This window comes from Palaemon carinicauda, chromosome 4, assembly GCF_036898095.1.
Source record: "Palaemon carinicauda isolate YSFRI2023 chromosome 4, ASM3689809v2, whole genome shotgun sequence".
In the NCBI taxonomy this organism is placed as follows: Eukaryota; Metazoa; Arthropoda; class Malacostraca; order Decapoda; family Palaemonidae; genus Palaemon; species Palaemon carinicauda.
This window is the reverse complement of record NC_090728.1, coordinates 89036014-89048513: the sequence shown is the minus strand read 5'-3', so window position 1 is coordinate 89048513 and position 12500 is coordinate 89036014.

Sequence of the window (12500 nt, the reverse complement as noted above, 5' to 3'; positions counted from 1 at the left end):
AACTGACCCGTGGCCGGTTCTATTGCTTTGCGGGCTAGAAGGGCGCGTGCATTACGAATCTGATTGCGCAATTCCGACCTTCTTATTCTCAGCGTCCGGAACAGATAGGTAATCGAATCCGATAACAAGATTCCTCATATGTTCCCGCTCGCTTTCATCCATAAATGCATCCATTATTTGGTAGATGTAGAAAATAATGTATGTACCAAAACAATTTCTATCTCTCTCTCTCTCTCTCTCTCTCTCTCTCTCTCTCTCTCTCTCTCTCAAACGTTAACAGCAGCAGACACACCACTAATTTTCAGTACTGCATTAGACTAATTTACCTATTATTCAGGTTAATTAACCACATGAAACCCCTTCCAAGAGTGTGTGTGCCATTTACCCTCTACAGGTCTACGCCATAGAGGGGGGAATAACAATCGCGTGCTCTGGGAATCTAACTCTTGAAAGAAATATTCATTCTCTCTCTCTCTTTTTTCATCAAAATGTTCCTTTCCAAAAATATGTATTAATATCCAAAATTATAAATTCCGTTTTGTATACGAATATTACTTCAACCGATTCTGGTTACTTCATCTTGTCAGCAAATTTGACGTCCTTGAAAGAAAAGTTGACGAGTTTAATGCGTTGAAAAATTAACCTTCATTAAAAGTTGAATTGGATTTTGCATTTAAAGTAGAAAAGTATTTGCACCTGTGAAAATCAATGCTACGTTTACCGTTTTATTTAATTACTTATTTGTTTAATTGTTTACTGGTTTTATATTTCTAGAATGTCACAGAGGTTTTCCTATCTGTGACTGTTTCTTTCTATCCTTCATCCATCTCTGTTACTCCTCTCCCTCTTCCGTTTTCCCCGAATCATTTTCCCGTGATAAAAAGGATATAAACTGGCTCTTATTTTTAGTTTAGACAACTTTCATTTTTATTTTCTCATTCGTTATCTCATTTCTCTTTAGCTTGAAATAGATAAGGGCAGTAGGATCCCGCCGTTAATATATGAGAATTCAGTTTACTAAGAACATAAAATATGGGTAGGTTTATGTCACACCTAAGAAGTCTTTGTATTTTAACACGCAAAAAGTTATCTTTAATCTCTATTAGTTCGGATGCCTAAATTTTTTTTTAGCTGCTGCTGAAAAAAACACCTGTTTGATATGCATAATAAAAGTAAATTGTTTCTTGAATGAAGCACAACTTATTGGTTTCTCTTATGCATGTAGAGGTAGAGTTCTTCCAAATGTTTTTCAAATCAAGATAATTTTTATGAATATATATGTGTATATATATATATATATGTGTGTGTGTGTGTATATATATATATATATATATATGTATGTATATATATGCATATATATAAATATATATGTATGTATATATATTATATATATATATGCATATATATAAATATATATGTATATATATATATATATATTTATGTATATATATATATATTTATGTATATATATATGTATATATATATATATATATATATTCTTAGCTTTGGTTCATTAGTCACCAAGAGATGCTGGCAGCAGACTAATCAGCTTAATGTTCTCTCAAGGTTAATACAGTAAAAAGTTTAACCTAGTGACTGATTTAGTCAAGTCCATTCAAAATATACCCTTTGGTATCCACGTAATACATTTAAAAAATAGACGGACATTTATATACAGTCAAACAAAGGGAACCAACTACACACGTGAGCTCCTTGACTTAGGTAATGCAGCAAATAGGTAACTCTCAGCAATGCAATTATTAAGAACAGAAAGAGATCATGCAACAGTGATCTTCTACATATGCCATATACTATCTTGACAGCACCTTTTGCATGTTGGTCCCAGATGGCAAAATGAGTTTTGGTCATGCAATCCAGAATCTACTATCCTTGCTACTCACGCCAGTCACATGTCAAACCTTAGGGCTTCAATAGAAGTGGTGTTATTAAGTCCAGAATAGGACACCTATTCATTTAGTCGTCAAAATTAAAAATCCTTTTCTCACCTTTCGAAAGCTCTGCGATACTGTAAAAGCCTTTTTTTTTTTTATTTACCATATTTTTACATCGTTGTTTTTATGCATAATAACTTCAAATTAATGCTACATTTTATCATTGTTATAGTCCTTTGTAAGTCTAAAATTCGTGTTATCATCTATGGTCAGAATCTATTGGTAATAACTAAAAAGTCTATCGTCAATATCTGCATCATATAGTCAAACAAGTAAAATTAGGACAAGCCAGTTTGTGTTAGACATGATGAAGACTTAATTTATCTTTACTGTATTGAGTCAGGGTCGGCTGGTTTAAAATTTAAAGATAAAGAAATGAAGTAAAGCAATCGCAAAGAACAATTGAACAACCCGTTCCATATTTGTCATCGCTTCAAGTCATACTGCCATGCGATCCAAGTTTAAATGCTGCATTTGTGATTAAACTACGAACTGTGTAGAAGCTGTTTTTAGTTAATGCAAATCGATTCGTTATAATTTTCTTTATGTAAACATGACTTGTCACTTTAAAAAAAAGTCGATACCATTCATTCTTACATGATTTTTTTTTTATTTTGTAGATATAGCAAGACATCTATTTTCACAAAACAAGCAATTTAGAATTTAAATCAATAAAACAAAGTCATTCACACGTTGAATAATAACACAGGAGGTGGGAATTCGCGTACGCATTTTGGCTATGATTTATTCGCTAAAACACGCATCCAACATTGATTACGTCTTCCTGTTTGCAGGGGGGGAGAAGAACCTGGGAAGTCTAAGAGTGGGATTTTGGATCAGAGTGAAAATAAGGCAAATGGAATCACGAGGTAAATGAGAGAGAGAGAGAGAGAGAGAGAGAGAGAGAGAGAGAGAGAATAATTTTAATGAGGAAATATTCCATGTTAGTGTCAGGTGTAATCAGAGTAAAAATGAGACAAAGAGAGAGAGAGAGAGAGAGAGAGAGAGAGAGAGAGAGAGATATTCAATCCTTCTAAGGAAGTTTTCCATCTTGGTGTGAACTTGAATCAGAGTGAAAATGAGAGAGAGAGAGAGAGAGAGAGAGAGAGAGAGAGAGAGAGAGAGATTTAATCCTTATAAGTAAATTTTCCATCTTGGTGTGAACTTGAATCAGAGAGAGAGAGAGAGAGAGAGAGAGAGAGATATTTTGCCTATTAAAATAGCATTACTCTAACAGACAACCGTAGCTTTAAGTTAACCAAGAAATTCTATTCTTATTTATGGGAACGGGCAAGGGTAGGTCTGCTTGAATTCCTAAAGCTTATGACTTGGCCCAAAACACACGTGAAAACTCAATCCTTGACTTAATTACCTTCTTCGTCACTGACAAGCTCCAGACAAGCTTGGGCCACACAGACTAGCTCTGGGAAACAAAGGGAACGAAGTTATTTCGGTCGTTTCTGCATGAGAAAAAAAAATTGTTTTTGAGATATGAATGTGCGGGATGTGAGGTAAACATTCATATCTATATTTTGCATGTTCTTGTTTTTGTTTTTTTGTTTTTATTCTCTTTCTTCGTCTATTTATCATCAGATTGATGTTATTACTCTTATTATTGGTATTGTTGTTGTTATTGTTGTTGCTGTTATTAATATTGTGTTGGTATTTTAACATTATCATGATACATGATACAAGTTGAAATCTTTAACCATGATTCTCATTTAGCCTCTCCAATACTACCACTGAATCTCAAATATGTATTCTATCGCTATAAAGAAACAAGATAGACACGAAGAACGCAAATATAAATTAGAATAAAAAATTCACTCGATTTAAATACGGGAAGGAGAAGGGAGTTTTTGACGTATTCTATCGACGCAATATGTGAATTAAAATTTCATGTTTTCGTAGAAATCATCGACTGGGAAATGTCTCGTTGCACGGAATATATTCCATGAAATCGCCATTCCCAATCGTTTGCATTTTAAAAGCAAATGTTAGTTATGTGGCTTGTAATGCATAAGTAGCGTGAAATCAAAGAAGAGGTTTGTCGTCTCCCTCGCTTGGAAGTCCCCCTTTAAAAAAAATAAAAAATCGTGTTAAGTATGAGGGTGTTTTTGCTGCGTTGTATATGTGAAATCACTACAATTTCCCAACCTTCCTGTTTATTTCCGTATCAGGACTTTGAGAGTTGAATTTCCAGCATCGCTTTGGGTGAGCGATGGAGGGGAAAACTTACAGAAATCCATTTATCACTTACAAAAACCTTTTTTCCCAAAGACTTAATGTAAACAATTCGAGAAACGTGGGGAAAAACAATGTCTTAGGAAGGGATGGGGAGGGGTGTTGTGGGGGTGGGGATTGGTAGAGAGGGAAGTTAGGAGAGGTTATCTCAAAAGAGCGTTTGGGGAAATCACTAACAGCATCGCCTTTTACCTGCACCGCTGACGCAATGAGACAGACGCCTGCTTCCGATTCAATAGTAATTGTAGGCGGAGAGGAATTCTCCACAATTGTATTTTAGCCCAGCACCCGTCAGATTTAAAGCCCCTCCCCCCCTTCTCTCTCTCTCTCTCTCTCTCTCTCTCTCTCTCTCTCTCTCTCTCTCTCTTATTGGGATGTCTTCTTTAATTCAATTCCAGCCTTAAAGCTGTTGTCTTCGGTTTTGTGCCCTCAGGGTGTTGCCAAGATGGTAGATGACAAATTCTAGTTCTATTTTTGTGCGTGTTTGTAGAATAGCTCTCGCAGTCTGACCCTCAATATACATAACCATCTTTTTATCTGTCAGACTATTTTTCTGTTTTCTAAATTTCTTATGCATATCTACTTTCTTTGTGTTTGAATTATTCGTTTAGTAGCTATTGTAAAGTTTTAAGAGCGTCACTGTCGTGAGTGGTACAATAGTTTCGTCTTGATAAAGATATTTATTCAACAGTGTGAATCGCTGGTTTCATTTTCATCATTGAATATATTTAATTCTCTTAAAGTGTAAATTGTCCTTGAACGTATAATTTAAGTATAATGTTTTTTAAAGAATTATATTTGAGTTTCATTACCAGCCAATTACTGCTTCAGCACACTTATCATGAACTAATTGAAGACCCTACTTCATATGAACCAATTTAGATTATAAACGGCGCAGTGCTTTAAAAAACAAAAACTCAATTTAAACAATGATCTCACAAGTAAAAAAATAATTGGGCTATATCGTTCTGCACGACAACATGCAATATACAATGTGTACAGTGAGGTGAATGCGGCAGACTGTCCTCACATAAATAGGTTCCTTTAGCGTGCATCGGTAATCGTTAATAATTCAGGTCACGAAAAGCTACGAGGAGAGACTTATACGGTTACAACGAAGGCAAGAAACAGCTTGCGCTAATGCATGCAAATACAAAGCATAACACTTTCACTGTTGTACAGCTAACTTTCTCTCTCTCTCTCTCTCTCTCTCTCTCTCTCTCTCCTCTCTCTCTCTCTCTTTCTCTCTCTCTCTCTCTCTTCTCTCTCTCTCTCTCTCTCTCTATTTTTATTCTTCATCCTGGGTTTATTGGGACGTGTTTTTTTATACTTGATAACTATGGAAATGAAAACTTATATTCCACTGTACATGTTTTTCCATCTAGTTAACTTTATTTTTGCATCTTTTTTCTGTAGTCAATTTTTATTCTGTCTCATATATAATAAAGAGAAAGTGCCTGGCTTTATATATATATATATATATATATGTGTGTGTGTGTGTGTGTGTGTTTGTGTGTGTGTGTGTATTTCCTTGCGGTCACGCTCACACTGGTGAGAGAAGGTACTCCGAAAGGAAAGGGGGAGGGTGTAAGAAAGGTTGAATTTGTATGTGTGTGCGTGTATATCTGTCTGATTATTTAGCGGTCATTTTTGACGGGTCGAGTATACTATATATATATATATATATATATGTATATATATATATATATATATGCATGTATATATACATACATATATATATATATATATATGCAAGTATATGTTTGCACGTGTGTATACACAGACATGCATATATAATGTAGGTCAGAATGAAATTCAGGAGTTTATTTACAATTTTCGGTACCTACACTGACATGCCAAAACTTGGGAAAAGTCTGGTGATGCAATTACCATCACTTCTGGTGAAACCTTTTTCCTTTGCCATTTATATTCCACAAGTTTTAATTTTAAGTTCTTAGAGAAGTTGCATCTTAGAAGTTTGGCAAATTTTACGAATAAATTCCTCATCAGCATCTTGTAACTAAATTATATCAGTCTAATGCCTTGATCTTTGCACCCTCATTTTTATAAATTTAAATAAAAGTTATTTTCATCTTCTAAATCTGTTTTTACTTGCTCATTCGAAGAGGGTTCCTCTTCTGTGCCTTGGAAATCATTACTAATGTTATAGTTTATCTAAACTAATATTACTTTTTCCATTATATAATATCTGTATCTTCATAATCTTTCGTCGCCAGCATCAGTCTGGTCATACTCTTAGGAGCATCGATAGATGTTCACCATTTTTGACAGATTTTTTGTGAAATATTCACTGGCCTAGTTTATTCATGTTCTTTTAAACGATCAAATTCAACATTAATGACTCTGTTCATTTTCTTAAGTCTTTTAATTACCATATAATTTCGTCTTGTTTCCTTATTCATATCAATTAATTGTTTACCAAATCTCCCTCAAATTGATTTCCATGACTTGATTTCAGTAAATATCTGGACTAGTCCAATCACATGAATAAATCAAGCCTGTTGGAAACTTCCTTGCCTGGCAATATGCTGGACTTGGTTTCGAGACCCTCTCAACCTCGGGTGAAAGACTGAGAAAATGGTTATAAAAGGAGAACATGTATAGTTAGAATCAAAAGAACGCAGACACTTGGGGGAAATCTTTCGTCAGATGTCTCTAGTGTTCCCATGACAAAACACACAAGGTATTGCTCTTCTTTCTACAACTATGAAACGGGCGGAGCTCCCTCCAACCTTAGCGAATCAAAGGCAGCAAAGGGATGTTTTTCCTAATGGAAGCATTAAAATTTTAGAAATCAAGTTGCCATATTTTATTCTGTATTATCATTCGATGTTTCGAATATCCACTGCAAATACTGAATACATACACACACACACACACACACACACACACACACACACATGTATATATATATATATATATATATATATATATATATATATATATATATATATATATATATATATATATCATGAATTCGCAAAATCATGTAGAAATTATTGGAGTATCACAGCTAAACAATACCTTCCGTTAACAGCTACATTAGATTATTTCGACATTAGTTTTGTTCAAGTCACCGATGACAGAAAAAGTACTTTCAGGTATGGTTCGATGTAAAATAATAATAAAAAAAAACACCATACATGAGTTATACCGGCCTAAATGACATTCAGAGAGAGAGAGAGAGAGAGAGAGAGAGAGAGAGAGAGAGAGAGAGAGAGAGAGAGAGAGAGAGATTCGGCCTGAATACATCGTTTTTAATATATTTGTAGTACGTTGTGCAAAATTCGCCCGTAACTTTTTGAGTTAGGATGGTGACAAACAAATATACAGTGGTGAAAACATGACCTCCTTGGTGGAGGTAATAATAATAATAATAATAATAATAATAATAATAATAATAATAATAATAATAATAATTGGACCAAAACGTAAATTTTGAGAGAGTTCTGTCGAGGTTAGTATTGGGTCGCGCACTGAGCCCTTTTATAATTTGGAATTGCAAGATATTTCTTTGGATTTATTAAACGTCATTAGTTCTTCTTACTTTCTAAATTCCTGGAATTTATCCATTTATCCAAATCTACCGAAATCTTGTAATCCTTCCTGAAACCACATTATTGCTTCCTTTCTTGCCTGTTTTTCTTTCAACAATTCCAACTCTTAGTGAGATAAAGATTCACTTGGCGAACATCATGTCTCTATAGAATGGAGCTTGTAATGTTTCTCAAGATGATATTTATTTTGAAATTGAGTTTTATGTAAGTGGGGGATATAAAATTGACGCTGTCTTTCATCATTTATTATGGAGAGGGAGAGAGAGAGAGAGAGAGAGAGAGAGAGAGAGAGAGAGAGAGAGAGAGAGAGAGAGAGAGAGAGAGAGAGAGAAGGGGTGAAAGAGTCTGAGGGTGGTGAGAGCGAGAAGGGGTGAGAGAGGGAGAGAATATTGAGAGTCAAAGAAGTTTGGGGGGCCAAGATGTTCATTCCATACCAGTTATGTTACAGATGAACTCTTTATGATTAGTTGGCAGCTTGACTCCGCGTTATCCATTTCAGTGTTAAAACTACAAACTTCATTTCTAACTAAGCTGATATTATCTAGTTACCGATAACCTGTTGCGCTACGTCTTTATTGTGCGATTTGTGAAACGACAGGAAAAAAAATAATAAAGTCACGATATTTATTATTATTATTATTATTTTTATTATTATTATTATTATTACTATCCAAGCTACAACCCTAGTTGGAAAAGCAAGATGCTATAAGCCCAAGGGCTCCAACAGGGAAAAATAGCCCAGTGAGGAAAGGAAATAATAAAATAAATAAATGATGAGAATAAATTAACAATATATCATTCTGAAAACAGTAACAGCGACAAAACAGATATGTCCTATATAAAGTATTAACAACGTCAAAAACAGATATGTCATATATAAACTATTAAAATACTCATGTCAGCCTGGTCAACATAAAAACATTTGCTCCAACTTTGAACTTTTGAATTTCTACTGATTCAACTACCCGATTAGGAAGATCATTCCGCAACTTGGTAACAGCTGGAATAAAACTTCTAGAATACTGTGTAGTATTGAGCCTCATGATGGAGAAGGCCTGGCTAATAGAATTAACTCCCTGCCTAGTATTACGAACAAGATAGAGTTGTCCAGGGAGATCTGAATGTAAGGGATGGTCAGAGTTATGAAAAATCTTATGCAACATGCATAATGAACTAACTGAACGACGGTGCCAAAAATTAATATCTAGATCAGGAATAAGAAATTTAAAAGACCGTAAGTTTCTGTCCAACAAATTAAGATGAGAATCAGCAGCTGAACACCAGACAGGAGAACAATTCTCAAAACAAGGTAGAATGAAAGAATTAAAACACTTCTTCTGAATAGATTGATCACCGAAAATCATGTAAGACTTTCTCAATAAGCCAATTTTTTTGTGCAATTGAAGAAGACACAGACCTAATGTGTTTCTCGAAAGCAAATTTGCTGTCGAGGATCACACCTAAAATTTTAAGTCATACAAATTTGAAGAAACATTATCAATACTGAGATCCGGATGTTGAGGAGCCACCATCCTTGACCTACTTACAATCATACTTTGAGTTTTGTTAGGATTCAACTTCATACCCCATAATTTGCACCATGCACTAATTTTAGCTAAATCTCTATTAAGGGATTCACCAACCCCAGATCTAAATTCAGGGGATGGAATTGATGCAAAGAGAGTAGCATCATCTGCATATGCAACAAGATTGTTTTCTAGGGCAAACCACATGTCATGTGTATATAGTATGAAAAGTAATGGGCCAAGAACACTACCCTGTGGAACACCGGATATCACATTCCTATACTCACTATGGTCCCCATCAACAACAACTCTTTGAGATCTATTACTTAAAAAATCAATAATAATGCTAAGAAACGACCCACCCACTCCCAACTGTTTGAGTTTGAAAAGAAGGGCATTCATGATTAACACGGTCAAAGGCAGTACTAAAATCAAGGCCAATCATACGAACTTCCTGACCACAATCAAGGGATTTCTGTACAGCATTGGAGATTGTAAGAAGGGCATCACATGCTCCAAGGCCTTTACGAAAACTATTTTTAAGGAACAAGACACCAAGGATTTCAATAGGCAAAACCGAACTATATTTGAATAAGAAATAATTTTGGGCCAGAGTTCGTAAACAAATGCACAAAAGCTATCTAGAATATGGTACCAATGGGGCAAAGGGTGGGTGCGCTTTAAAGAACTTAATTTCAAGGTTGTAAGCAATGTTTTTCTCCCCTTTTAGCTTAGCATTTTCATTTCATATTGTATCGTTTCTTTTTTACGGTACATGTGTTTATTTTTCTAGTTTTATTACCCTGGTTTTTGGACAGCTTACTCTAAGATGTAAATGAGAATGTAGCAGGTGGACAATTTTTACAGAGAGCTAGAGACAGAACCAGGTGGAGGCAATTGACAGCCCACGTCGAAGACATGGCACGTTGATAGATTACCCTTGTTATTTCTGATCGACTTTCTATCAATAGTGATTTTGAAAATATCGGTTTCTCTGGAATTTACCTTTCTTTGGTTTGATATTGGGTGATATTAGCCTAATGATTTCTCTGATATACAGTTATGTCCAGAGGGAGACCAGAAGCAACGTGAAGTTATTTCATGTTGGCTATAGGATGAAACCAATATTTTAAAAAATTGAGAAACAGGCAGTCTCCTATCTAATATCGTTAAATCAATTAAATTTTGAGAAAGTTTTTTTTTTTTTCAAAGTTTTGGAGACCAGTTATTTCTAAGGAAGTTATTTTAAGAACTTCAGGTAGGTAGGACTTTGAAAATCGTTCATGTTTGTACTTCAGAATCTGACTTTTATCCTAAACTGATGGAGAAAAACCTGAGGCTTATTAAAGTCCATTTTCATAATTTTGATATAAGTATCTGACACCATTGTTCAATTGACTCGGTATGCATGGTAATTAGAATATTTAGTAATCCTTTTTGGCCGGGTGCCAGGACCACCCCAGGATATTTTCTGCTAACTTTTTAACTCACATTTCCTGATAACCTATGTCTTGGGCTATGTCAAGAACATAGCGACCACTCTCAACTCGGGGCCGTTCTCACATAGGGGACCAAATATCACTATTTAATATCTTGTTTAGGCAACTTGTTCACGCTACGCTCAACTCTGCCTCACATATGGGTGGTCAAACATATTCAGACTTTCAAGAATTTTGCAGGGGCTATTGCAATATATCAAGAAACATATGCGAAAAGCAAATATTTCAATAGTATAATATGTATATCTAAAGTAATACAAAATGTACACAGACAAACCGAAAAAAATCTTGAATTTAACATATTTCTCTTTGCAAACGAAGTCCTCTCAGGAAAAAATAACTAATCTGTAATTAAATATTGCATTATAAATACGTCCTTGTTACATACGCTTTTTTTTTAGCCCAAGTTTACGTTATATCGAAATAGATACCAAAACTTTTCTATCCGTTTCGAACTGATAAATCCAAATAAGCAAGTGATGATTTTTTCTCCTGACAAATTCCAAACTTATTGTAAAAGATAAAGTGCCTTTAATTTTTTATAGAAAATGTAAAGGTATTTCTTCAAATGTAGTTCGAATTTAGGATTAATTATTTTTCTTACTTATTTGTTCATTTGTTTATTTACTTGTTTATCTAGAAAGTTGCCGATGAGAGTGTTTTTGAATTGGTCGCCGCACATTGTTAAGCATAAAAACAAATGCTTGAATGTAAGTGAACAAGTTGCCAAAACAAGATATTAAATAGTGATATTTGGTAAATACTGTATATTTTGTAAAGGTGACAAGGTAAAGGACTCTGGTAATATACATAGCTTGCAGAAGTTCCACTCAGATGCGTATAAAAACATTGAAGAAAAAGGAATTTAACTAAATAATGAAAATTTACTATGCAAAATAAGAGGACTAGATCTTTTCGCAAGGGAGACCTAATTTCATGAGTGCTGACTCAAACAGTTTTTAGTGAGACGAATACCTCAGCAGTGTTACACCATCACAGAAACTGAGGAAACATCTGACATGAAAAGATGTATAGAGAAAGCATTTTCGCATATTCGATTTTATAAAAAAAAGAAGTTATTCACAAAGTTTGGGTTCTAAAACTTTGTCATTTAGAAATGTGTATAATGAGAATCTATGCAACAATAACGATAATGAAGAAGCTTGTGAAATAACTCGTCAATCTCAGGTTGAAGATTGAACACTGTTCTGACCTGAAAGACAGCATTGACTTCTGATCATCCCCATATAAAGACACACTGATATTTTGTAAATCTTTGGATTCACTGGAAATAATTGTTCTTTCTGCTTATGATTTATGAGATGATGACTGGATCAAAGAAGTTAGTCTTGAGCTTTACACTAGATTACTAAATGCCTTCAAAGAAACCAAGACACTTCTGTGGCCCACCAAATCTAGTGATGTTCCTTATCCACTATAGGAAATTCCTGCTTATGTTCTACTATCTGTATTTACACTAATGTGTGGTAAGAGGGACATATCAGATCGAGAATGAATATTGTTACTATCAGTTAGTCAAGATGTATGTAAAGCAGAAATAGGTGGACAGTGGAAGATGAAATCGCATATCCTACTTTGTATGACACTCTAGACAATTCACTACTTTACCAAACTAATAGGTAATTATGAGTCGTATGCTTTTTCTCTTGAATTGGAAACAGTCCTGGCATATACATGGTT